The following is an 11,377-nucleotide window of genomic DNA, read 5'->3' as shown; positions in this document are numbered from 1 at the left end:
GCATAACTAAGTTGCCTAATTTGAAGCGTTACTCAGTCTTCAGCTCCCACCTATCTCAGTGTTTAGGTTTCAGGGTAGGGGAATATAAAACAAAACAAGAAAAAAGATTTGGCTCTCTTTTCAGGAGTTTAGCTGTGGAAATAGAAAAACAGATATTCAAATTCTGGCAACAGATGTCTGATGGCGTGTTTGGAGAATTAGTGAGACTAGATAGACAAGAAAAATGGAGAGGAAGTTTTCACCCAATATAATAGGAATGTATCTGCAAGCAATTATTTTGTCATTATAATTTCACAAACAATATATATTAACCAGTAAACAAATCTCTGTAAGTGTTAAATAAAATGTTAACCATTATATTCCAAATGCTTTATTACAGGAGACATTTTGTGACATCAGAAACTAGTTTTCCTTCCACTCAATTATCTCTATTAACTGGTAATGTATACTGAATCCCTGCCATGCGTTTCGTAATGCTGATCCTCATTAACTGAGTCAACAGAAATGCAGCCTCACTGGCAAGGCAACTCAAGTGACCAGAAAGCAGAGATCTCTCTGGCCAGAGATCATCCGTCATCAATCCCTCTCCCAGGGTATGAAGTTAACATGTATTTGATAGGCACTCAGGGTGAGCAGGACCATAGATGGAGCCTGAAGGTAGCACACCACTTCCACAAAAGCCCACAGCTACAGCAGGGTGCAAGGCTTTTCTTTGTAGGAAGCATTCTACAGCACCAGGAGGATTTCTATCCCCTGAAATCCTGGAGCAATTTATAAAGAAAAAAGACATAAAGCCAAAAAGCACGAAGGACACAAACACATAATCCACTTTTGTTTTCTCCCAAGCAGCAGTATAAAACTGGACAATTATATTTTGCTTGAAAGACTTGAATTATAAATTACATTTCTAGATCTCTACAAATGGGTAATTCTCACACGGTTGTGTCATGGGCCTGATGCTTATTAACTTTGACATCATGTATAAAATGGTATCAAACCAAGGACCTGCTTCAGAAAAACATTTAAGGAAGTGGCAATGAATTTGTCGGGAGTAAAGCTTGTATTTAAATACTGTACAAGGCGGGGTTGTTGTTATGAGTTGAAAAGCAGTCCTGGCTTAAATTGGTCTGACTCCAGAGCAACTACATCCGCTTTGTCTCACTCTGGAGCAGTTTACACAACTGAGCAGGGAGCACAGCTGCACAGAAATAGCCCCAGTCCCAAAATCCTCTGACTTATTTCTACCGGCTTCTCTCCTCTGTTTGCTATAATTGCATGAGCGCAGCTTGAATCTCTTCTCACTTCTACAAGGGTAAATCACAAGTAAATCTTCTGAGGAGGAGACTGAATAGTGGAAATGGGGAGAGAGTGAGGCCACTCTTCTCTCTGTAGGTACTCTGTAAAATTGCACCAGCACTGGAAAAACAATCTCTAGGAAAAAAAAAAAAAAAGGAAAAAGGTTTCAGTAAAACTGTCACGCACAACAGCTCAGGATTTCCTACTGTGCTTCTGTCATCACCTTCTGATCACCCTTTCACTTTGTAGCTTATCTAATTCTTCCTGAGTTTGCTGAGCCTGGTTCTCCCCTGACAACACTTTAGTGTAAATCCACCGACTGTGGTTACAAGTGGTTTACGCCAGCAGGAGTGGGCAAGTGAAGAAGTGGTTATGGTAGCCCTTACCTTCCCTTCACTGAGCATCTTTAACTCACAAAGGCTAAGGATCACATGTGATAGCTTGTCACTCGTGGGCTGGGTTGTACCAGGATGGAGTCCATTATGGGATTTATTAACGGAGAAGGTGGTGATGGCAGTGCTGTTCTTTCTGCAATTTGCATAAAATCTGTGCAGAAAGAGGGAGAAAAATTGTGAACATCTGGCTATACCCATAGCCAGTACAGAATTCTATTATCGTGTTGGCATGAGCTTGTGAGCATGGCACTGCTAAATAATTCATTAAATTAGCAGAAGTTGCATGTGGATGATATACGCTAATCTAACACAGTGGAACACTGTTCTCTGTGGCAGAACAAGCTTTACAAGAATGAGGTATTTACTATCTGATGTCAAACCAAAGCCTAGAAGGATATTGTTCTTCCTCCAGTGAATTTAGTATGTGATAAAAGCTCAGAGGAGACTCGTTGCCCAGTGCTGTGGATGCTCATTCTGCATCACAGGAGACAAGGACAGCTGCTCTCCCTCCCTATGGCAGTTGTGTCACTGGGCTGCAGAGACACCCTGCCCAAGCACTGTCAGGACAGAAAATGAGATATGAGTGACACACAGCAGAGTGTGTCACTTACTTGGTGTGGGAGCTCACCCAGCATCATTCTCAAGATGACACCAATGAAGAGCTCTCAGCCAGGCAAGACACACGGCTTCTGCTCTCCTTGAATTCTTCCATTGCATGGGTATACATGTCTCCCAGCTGCTGGATAAGATCCATGAGGCCAGAGGGTGGAACCTGAGCACAAGACTCGTAGACACAGAGGTCCCCAGGGCCAGCCCCAACCTACCAAGAGGCCAGCCTGAGATCCTTCACTGTTTCAGAGATGCTGGAAGCAAGTCCCAGGACCAGCACTCCTGCCATTGTTCAGGTCATGTTCCCAGTCAGGAAAGGCATTTCCTTGCTGCGTGTCATGAGATATCTTGATGCTCTTTGTGTCTGCAAGCAGTTCTGGTACTCGTAGGATTAAGCCATAGGAGAGTCTACTTAAACAGCAACAAGAACATAATCAGAAATCATCATCAGCTGAAGAATGCAGACAGAGGCAGCACAATGTTGGTCACTTATTCATGATTAATTCTAACATCTCTAATTTGCCTAACATACAGAAATTGTATTTACTCTGAATTTGCTATATTACCTTCTGTACAGCATGACATGGGCTCCCTGAAAAACCCATTTCTCACCCCTTTTGTAAGCTATCTATTCCAGCCTTTTTTCCTTCTCTTTTTTCTTTTTTTTTTTTTTTTTTAAGGCAGTGAAATACAGTTCCTTTCTATTGTTTTGCAAACAACTTCTGGGTAAAAGAGCAAAACTCTGACAGATCTCCATATGACCTGAATGAAAGCCATTCTCAGAAAGGATAGTGCTTTCATCTTAATTGCTAGCTAACAACAAAAGTGTTGGAATTCAGCACTTCAATATAAATCAGTGGTGGAAAAAATCATAACAATTTACAAGAAAGGAGTCTCTTTTATTGTGGGTATTTTATAATGCTGCAAAGGTAGGAGAATTACATAGTCTACTTGCTCTGCTAACACAATATTTATAAATCCCAATTATGCCAGTTTCCATAATTTCAAACTTTTTTTTTTCCTATTCCTGAGCAATTTGAATAGTGTTCTGTTTTCTGTTAAACACTGAAATACAGATATCTTGCAATACCCAGTACTTGTGAGTTTACAAATGAGCTTTACAAAGCACTTGTAATTTAAAACTTATTTTTTTTAAAACATACACAGCTCTGAAACTGCAGACACTATAAAGTATCCCCCTGAATAGGCATATGATTCATCGCAAAGCATTTCATGTCAGGCCTTTCGTTATTTAGCACGAAACCTGGCCAGTGTGGCTGGCCCCACTCCAATGGGTTCCTGAACTAACCCCCCATAATGATGTAGTCTGATCTTGTGGCCACTCACCCCAGTGCAATGATTACAGTGCTAAAAGGGGGATTAGTGATTTGAAATATCCATCCCTACCTTAAAAGAGGCAGGCAGGAAAGGGGGGGTCTGTTGAGTATTCAGAAGCAGAGGTGTCTAAAATCATGGACCCTGGCGGGTATCATCTTTCCCTTTTTTTCTATCACGGAGCATTAAACTGAGAATTCCTTTAAAAAAAAACAATCTCTAGTTAAATAGGATTAGTATATCTTGTCATTAAAGATGAATCTTTTCTGGCTAAAATGCCAAGACTTTATTATAAACAAAACCTGCATTCTCCATAAGTCCATGGTGAGCAAGAGTTTTAAATGGGTACCCACAAGACAGTGTGAACCACTCACATTACCATTTGAAGTTGACATCTAAACTTCTCCAGCAGCTGGTCCCTGTGTACAATTAGTTTTCTTGACAGGGCTTGAATATTAAGTTGTTGTGGGTTTTAATTAAATTTTGAAGAATTATGGTGACATGGCATGACAGCCCACTGCAAAATAATTTACAATATCCTGCTACATTGTTATTTTAAAACAATTTTCCTAGCATGTTTAATCTTCTTAAAACCTGCTGCTAAATGAAATTACTGTATTTTGCTATATATCAAATAATGATGAATGGCATCTTGCATTTACATGTGTCTTCCATATCCAAGAAGCACAGTACACACTCCTCCTTACCTGCCTCCCTCCTTCCCTTAAAGAGAAAAACATTGCTTTCCATCACTGAGAAATCGGAGGTTTTTAGAACAGATCCTCAAGGGAATCACTTATATTTAAAAAACTGGGCTTACGCTGAACATGTGCTATTACCATCAAAGGCAGAGAGGTTAAAATGGATATTACAAACCTGTACAGACCTTCTTCGTCCAACAGCTCAGGTCAAAAAGTGCCAATTCACATATTTGATGTTTTGATGCAGTTTATGCATTGGCTGATAAATGAATCACAAAATCCTCTATTCAACATCAATTAAGGGTGTAAGAAAACGGACTGGACACTGTCCTTCCTTTCAGTTGTAAAATCCCACAGAGCTTGGTGAAATTCCTTAGGTAAGTGCAACCCAGAGCAGGCACTACCTGGAAAAGTGCCAGTATCAGCAAATATTGTGTCAATCTCATCTGGAAATATCTATAGAGTGAGGCTGATGCTTCTTTTCAGGTTTTTATACAATGCCCAGCCACTCATTAGCTAAGCAGTGACCCACTGTGCTTATCCTTCCACACACCTTGAGATTGTGTAGTTAAAACATACTTTCATGATGCCAATATTTGAATATCACTGGCTATCTGAATGACATTAAAATTGAATTTTTGAATCAGCTTTGTTTGAACTAGACCAGAGGAGGAACATAAGACCTCTGAGCACACCGTATATTTTTCAAAGGTTAGAAAGATCTTTTTTCCAGCACAAACAGGAAAAAATTCAGAGTTAATTTTGACAGCACAGACACTGCTGCCATTGTGCAGGGAGAAACTCGAACTTCCCATCTGTCTCGCTGGCTCAACACTCCATTAGAAGTTCAAAAGGGAAGAATACATGCTGGAAATTTTGTTTGCAGGAGTAGCTCAAGGGCAAAGTGTTGAACTGCTTTCACAAACAGCTTTGTGGAAGCTACATTATTATTATTATTACTATTATTATTATTATCATCATCACCATCTCTGTTCTCCCCTGTAGAATCTCCAACTTCCAGGGACTTAATGACTCACTGTTGCTTCTCAAAACCATAAGCATGGCAAATGAAACTGGGGACAGCATCATCAACAGTTACAGCTAAAAGCATGGAGCACTGGTGCTGTTTTTGAGCTTTATGAGGGCTATAGCATGTGGACAGCACAGCTCACTTCCTCCTTCCCAGACCACAAAGAACAGGGACTCCCCAGGCGGTGTTAGCCTGCTCCACCACTGGAGGGAAAGCATTTCTGGAAGAGATGGAGGGAGGAATTATTTGTGGCCAGCATGATCTCTTCTCAACCTGCAGAACCCTATTCAGTTTCTACAGTGATGTTTAATACCTGCCTTGGCTGTGCATCCCCACGGGTTATACGCTGCCTGCAAAGCAAGGGACAGATGGGTCCATACCTACTGCCTGGATACCTACTACCTGACTGCCTACTGCCCACCTCCCAGCTAGTGTCGTCTTGTATATGGGCTTGAGCAGACCTCTGGTGCCTATTAATAAGGAGTTTCCCCACAATGTGACATAGCTTTGTGCAACCCTACCATCCCATACTGTTTGGACAGGCTGCCCACTGACAAGTCCAAAAGTTTACCCTCCAACAAGTATCCCCAGCTCAAGCTTTGGGACCTAGTTGTGATGTGGATAATCTGAGGGCAAGCTACCCATGGGGTTTAACAGCCTTGTTAAGAACACAGGTCATGAGGAGTGTCAGAAATCAATTTACTATCTAATTTTAGACTGACAAGACAGACATTTCTTGCTACTGCAAGCAATGTCAAACTGAGCAATGCCATGCTAACATTCACCCTGAAAAAAGGCAAGGCAGCGGTGCCTGTGGGCCAGTCTGCAGAAATCTCACTCAGCGTCAGTCTGTCTAGTATGATGTAAGGGACGTCTGTCTCCTCAAGTAAAAAAAAAAATCAACAAACCAAATAATTTCAATCCAGCTATAAACACAGTAGTTAAAAGGTGGGTCAGGATGTGGGAAATAAGAATAGCATGGATAAAAATAAGGAAATATATCGTCTTCTTTTTGTAGTCTTTCTACTGAGCCTAGCAGCCTTCCCCAGGCACACAGCTCATTTTCTTTGAACATTGCTTTGAAGCATCTTCCCAGAGTAGGGCAGTTCCTCCATGGCATCTCAATAGAGAGGTCATCCATGCTAGTGACAATCCTGCAAGCAGCATAGGTGGCATCTTCATGCTATAACAGAGGAAAGAAGTTTTATTCTTCCTAGGTTCCCCTTAATGTATATTCATCTTTCAAACTAAGTGACTAGAATTGCTGCAATGGAAGTGCTTTGGGGAGCCCAGGTGACAAAAGCTTTAAAAGCATAAAGGGAACTATTAGTTTTTATGAATCCCAAAAGACTCTTCCGAGAGTTGCCCAAAGGGAACACATAAGCAATACTAGAGGAGAAGAAATATTATTTTTCAATAAGGTATAAAATATTTACTATCTGCCAGTGATGGATGCTGAATGATTTGTGGATATTACTTTGACAGTGCAATGTTTAAGGATGCATTTCACCTTACACAGACAATCATCAGAGCAGTATATCAAAACCTAAAAATCTTCTGCCGGTATAGATATTGACTGTATCCGAAAACAAATGAATGTATAACTCACCGTGTATAACTACTTTAAAAATGTGTGATTTTTAAATAACTGCATACATATTATATGTATTTCCTGTTGGGTGAAACCCACAGCTGATACATTTTATTGGTCAAGAAAGAAAAATCAAGGTTCCATTTCACACTACATGCAGAAAATTTAGATGCCTTTCCCACTATTTACCTAGGCAGGGTGACTGTAACTCTATTTGCCAACCGAGGAATAAAAGCTTTCTCCATAGTCAAAAGGTAATCCCAGGGATACTTCATCTTCTCTGTCTTTGATCTTGTCTTCAGATGGGAAGGGTTGCTCTCTGGAGGTGCCCACCTCTTGCCATGTGTCGCTGACGAGTAGCTTAGACCAGAGACCATAGAAAGGAAGAAAAACGAATGTCTAATGGTGAAACAGACATATTAGTATTTTGCAGTTATTTAAAACATATTTTCTCAAAGTTCTTGAGCAGTATCCTCATAGCTTGTAGAACTGTGCAAAACTCCCAAAAGCAGTAGAGTCTTTGCTCCACTGGTTTTAATCCATTTACACCTGAATCCAGTGGGCTGAATTTTTAATTCTGGCTTCCACATGAACTCAAACTGAGCTGAAAGTCTGTGGATGTCGTTGCTCAGTATACAAGACTATTCAAAGCCCTAAGTTCTTAATGGTTTCACAGCAAGCAAAATAAATCCCTTTTTCCCCAAATGTTTCCCCAAATCACTTTTTTCCCCAAATGTTGTGCTTATTTTCAAATTAATCTCAGACAGCAAATGTAGATAAATTCTTCACATTTATAGCAACGATGTTGTGCACATACGCATATAAAACTCTAGGCCACTCGAGCAATGTTATTCTTCTGAATGCCTTGCCTAGTAAGAGTGCTGGACCTCTGGAACCCTAATTACATGCCCCTGAATTATTCACAGAAGTGAAGCCTGGAAGATCAGGCTCCCCTAATGAGAGATCGCTTCACCCAAACCTGACACTTAGCCACCTCTGATACTGACTGTGGTAGCATTTAACAGTGCACAACGAGATAACCCAGCTAAATTAGGACAAGAATTGGAAAAGGAATAATGCTGCCAACAGAAGCTCCAAGGAGACGGTAAGCAGGCAGATTGCAGCCTCCAGAGCTGTGACTGGGCCAGGGAGCCAGAGGGGATTGCTGTCAGCAGCACAACAGTGGCTGCACCATACTAGGGATCTGAAGGAACCTGGTTTATCTCACTTTAAACTGCACAACCCCCTTTATAACTGACTCGAGTGGAAGTAAAGAGCAGTACCTTGCAGTCAGTTCTGCAGTTTGCAGGGGCCCAGGACAGCTGTACCTGGGTGCATCCTACGCAGTAGATGACCCAGCTAACCTTGTCTGGCCACATGCTCTGAAAGGAGGACTTAAAGCTCTAGGAAGTAATCTACAGCTACTGCTGTTGCTATTACTTTTCCAGTGCTTGCTTGTTTTATGGAGCTGTCTGGGATTATTAGGAAGTTTCCAGACTGTGTGAGACTTTTAAACTCTTTGGGTAACTAGGAATAAACTGAGCCATGTGAAATCATAGCCTAGAGGAAATTAAGAGTCTGAGTCTAATACTGGATGTATGCCTGCAAAAATCTATGAGTGCACCGGCAAGCTTAGATGCCCTCCCTTCTTCACAAATTCCTAGCGAGTCCTTTATTGCTTTTTATCATCATCTGTTGCTCAGCTTCAGCCTGAGAGCATTTAAAACAACCACAGCAGAGGCACCTGAGCTAGCAGGGCTAGAAAGCATCAGTCTCAACTTCTTAAATATGAAAAGTCTTCAAGCTATTCTGAAACAATCTTTTTGTTGGCTGCTCAGAGCAACACAGAGAGCCCTAACAGGAACCTGACAATGATTCCTTAACACCGGGAAAGCAGTTTTTCAGGCATCCTGTGACACATCAGAATACATATTATATTAATGAGAAAGCTCTCTCTGCTGAACCTCTCTTCAGTTTTAATTTCTCAGCTAATCCATGTTCTGTGAGCCTGAAACCACATATGGAGTCCAACTGAAGAGTATGTCACAGGGCTGAGAATCTTGGAGGCCAAACACAGTACCCCTGGGAGACTCCTCTTAGTCTTTGCTGGCGGAGCAGTCACACTCTGTCAATGCTAATCTGTTGCATGAAGACTTGCACATGGCTTCCATAGTTGGCTCAGGTGTGTTGCATGCTTAACAGTGACCCACTTCTGTTATTTACTGCTATGTCACTAGTGTGATGCATCTGGTTTAAGGCATTTAGATTGTACCCTAGAAGTTCACCCATTGTTTCAAATAATAGAGTTGACCACAAGAAGTCAGATTCTTCCAGATTTCTTCTAGATCTGATCTTGGCTTCCCAAAGACTATCAAATGGAGTTCACAATGTGATGCATCATTCAAATGGAGTTCACATCTTTGGCCCAAAATATCATACAGACTGCTTAAAGCCCTCAGTAAAATCTGTACTGAGTAACTTACTCTTCTGCTGGAACTGAACCTCTCTAAAAGTAGGGCAAAGCTTGTCCGTAGAGGAGATGGAACTGGTCAGCCTGCAACTATGGAATGAGCTCCCTCAAGACTTAAGGTCCCTGCTTCTCTAATCTTGCCTGCTTTAAAATACAGTGCAAAGTGCTTTTTTTAAAGAAAACAAAGCCAAGCAAAACAAAACCAATATAGCTGTAACAAAAGGAGACATTCCAGGGCACGCACTTCTCTCCAGAGGAGGGAAGAAGAGGAAACATCGCATTAATCACATCACTTAAGGCATCAATGCAAGGCATTCAAATACTGTCAAGATGAACCTATGGTTAGCTATTGAGCCAATTTGTTGAATGGTCAGCTGTGATACTTTAATTTCTCCCATAAAACTACTTTGAAATTGGAAAGCTACAATGTCCTGCTTTCTGTAGGGGAGATGGAGGGAGATATTGACCTCTAAGATGGACATGGCTACCAGAAAAATTAGTAGGAATCGTAGTAAAAATAGAAATAGAGGATGCCTGAATACATATGATGGATTTTTGGAAGTCAGCAGAACTTTTACAAATGTAACTCCTGCCTTAGATGTCTGTGATAGGCCTTTGAAGGAACAGACAAACATGTGGGTAAAAAACACCTAGTCCATATGGGCTTCTTCTTTGCCAAAGGGTTTCATGCATGACCTTTTTTTGCTTGGTTTCAGTCAACACTGAACAAGTTAATGGGAGAGGAAGTAACAGTCATTTTTTTTATAGAAAACCCCCAAGCTGAAAATGGTAGAAAGCTGCTCCCAGTATCGTGTATGCTTGTCTTGTTCTTACAGTCTTTGTTATACAAACACCACCACCCTACATGCTCAAGGTTACCAAACTAAATAATTCTTTGATCTGCCTATTCACCATTTTATCTAGTTATTGATCATTCCAGCACCTTTCATTTACAGGCAATAAAGGATGATCATCAGAGCAAGAAACAAAGTTTTGAATTTGGCTGGGAATGAGTGTGACCCTCTTTTTTCAGTTTTCTTCCCACTGGACTCTAGACCCTCCTCATTAAATGGCAGTCACTCTACTCTACCTCTTTGATGTGAAAGATTGAGAGGTGCTTTGACTTTGCAGTAATGAGGGACAGTAGACATCCTATTTACTGAGAGGGCAGGAAAAAATGTGTTGTAGGAATACAGACATGTCTTGTCCCTGGTTTCATGAAAGATAAAGAACAAAATTCACTTCAGCAGAATGCTTTAATGACTGCCAGGTTGAGAGCAGGGTAAAGAAATTTTACCTGGAAGGATAGCAGTACACAATAACAAAGTGACAATGAGTATATTAATATGATCATCAGTGGTTCTGCTGGCATAAGCCTCTAAGCTTGTTCCTGTGAAGTAATGGAAGAAAGCCCCGCGTTACAACATCCAGGACCTCAAAGAAACCCAGTCATGACTTGATATGGCTTCTATCATGCTGCTGCTAACATTAGCAGCCCAGAAGGGAACAAAAAGAGCCCTTCAAAAAGTTATTTAAGAGAGATCTGCGGGGAAACTGAATCTATGTAAACTTTGGTCTAGTTAAGGACAGTATCTGTTAGCAGGGTTTAAAAAATTTTCTTCAGCAGTATAAAGTAGAGAAAACCCGCCCCAATTCGTTTAGCTGCAAATCTTATTGAAATACTTTTGGGTACATGGGACAACCGCATGAGGCTGCCAAGTGAGACCCAAATTTCCAGGGACCCATCACTTTTGGAGGGTCAGCTGCAGAGAAAGAGGTACTGAGGGAATCTGTGGTGGCACAGTGAACTCTCAGTTTTTTACAGGCATAGGGTGATTCGAGTTAGATTAAGCTGCTTTGCTTCTTGACCCCTGAGGACCAGAGGCCAGTCCCACTGGTCAGTGTGGATGGGACCTTCAGCCTTTGCAGCTACAGAAGAAAGCTCTCTGG

The 11,377-nt window shown here is 41.2% G+C and overlaps 1 long non-coding RNA gene across 3 annotated transcripts; it reads right to left on the bottom strand.

The window, feature by feature from the left end:
• Positions 1–375: 375 nt before the first annotated feature.
• Positions 376–7,563, bottom strand: LOC128851307 (uncharacterized). 3 transcript variants are annotated; one of them, XR_008448636.1, is made up of 5 exons: positions 7,147–7,563; positions 4,512–6,549; positions 3,708–3,835; positions 2,516–2,708; positions 376–1,431 (listed from the first exon to the last, which is right to left on the bottom strand). It is a non-coding gene; the product is annotated as an uncharacterized LOC128851307 (long non-coding RNA). The 3 variants fall into 3 exon arrangements; XR_008448635.1 differs by having other exon boundaries at positions 3,708–6,549; XR_008448637.1 differs by lacking the exon at positions 376–1,431 and adding an exon at positions 1,723–1,842 and having other exon boundaries at positions 3,708–6,549.
• Positions 7,564–11,377: the final 3,814 nt, after the last annotated feature.

The sequence above is a fragment of the Cuculus canorus genome, chromosome 2, assembly GCF_017976375.1.
Source record: "Cuculus canorus isolate bCucCan1 chromosome 2, bCucCan1.pri, whole genome shotgun sequence".
Classification (NCBI taxonomy): Eukaryota; Metazoa; Chordata; class Aves; order Cuculiformes; family Cuculidae; genus Cuculus; species Cuculus canorus.
This window is presented reverse-complemented; position numbering and strand designations above follow the sequence as displayed.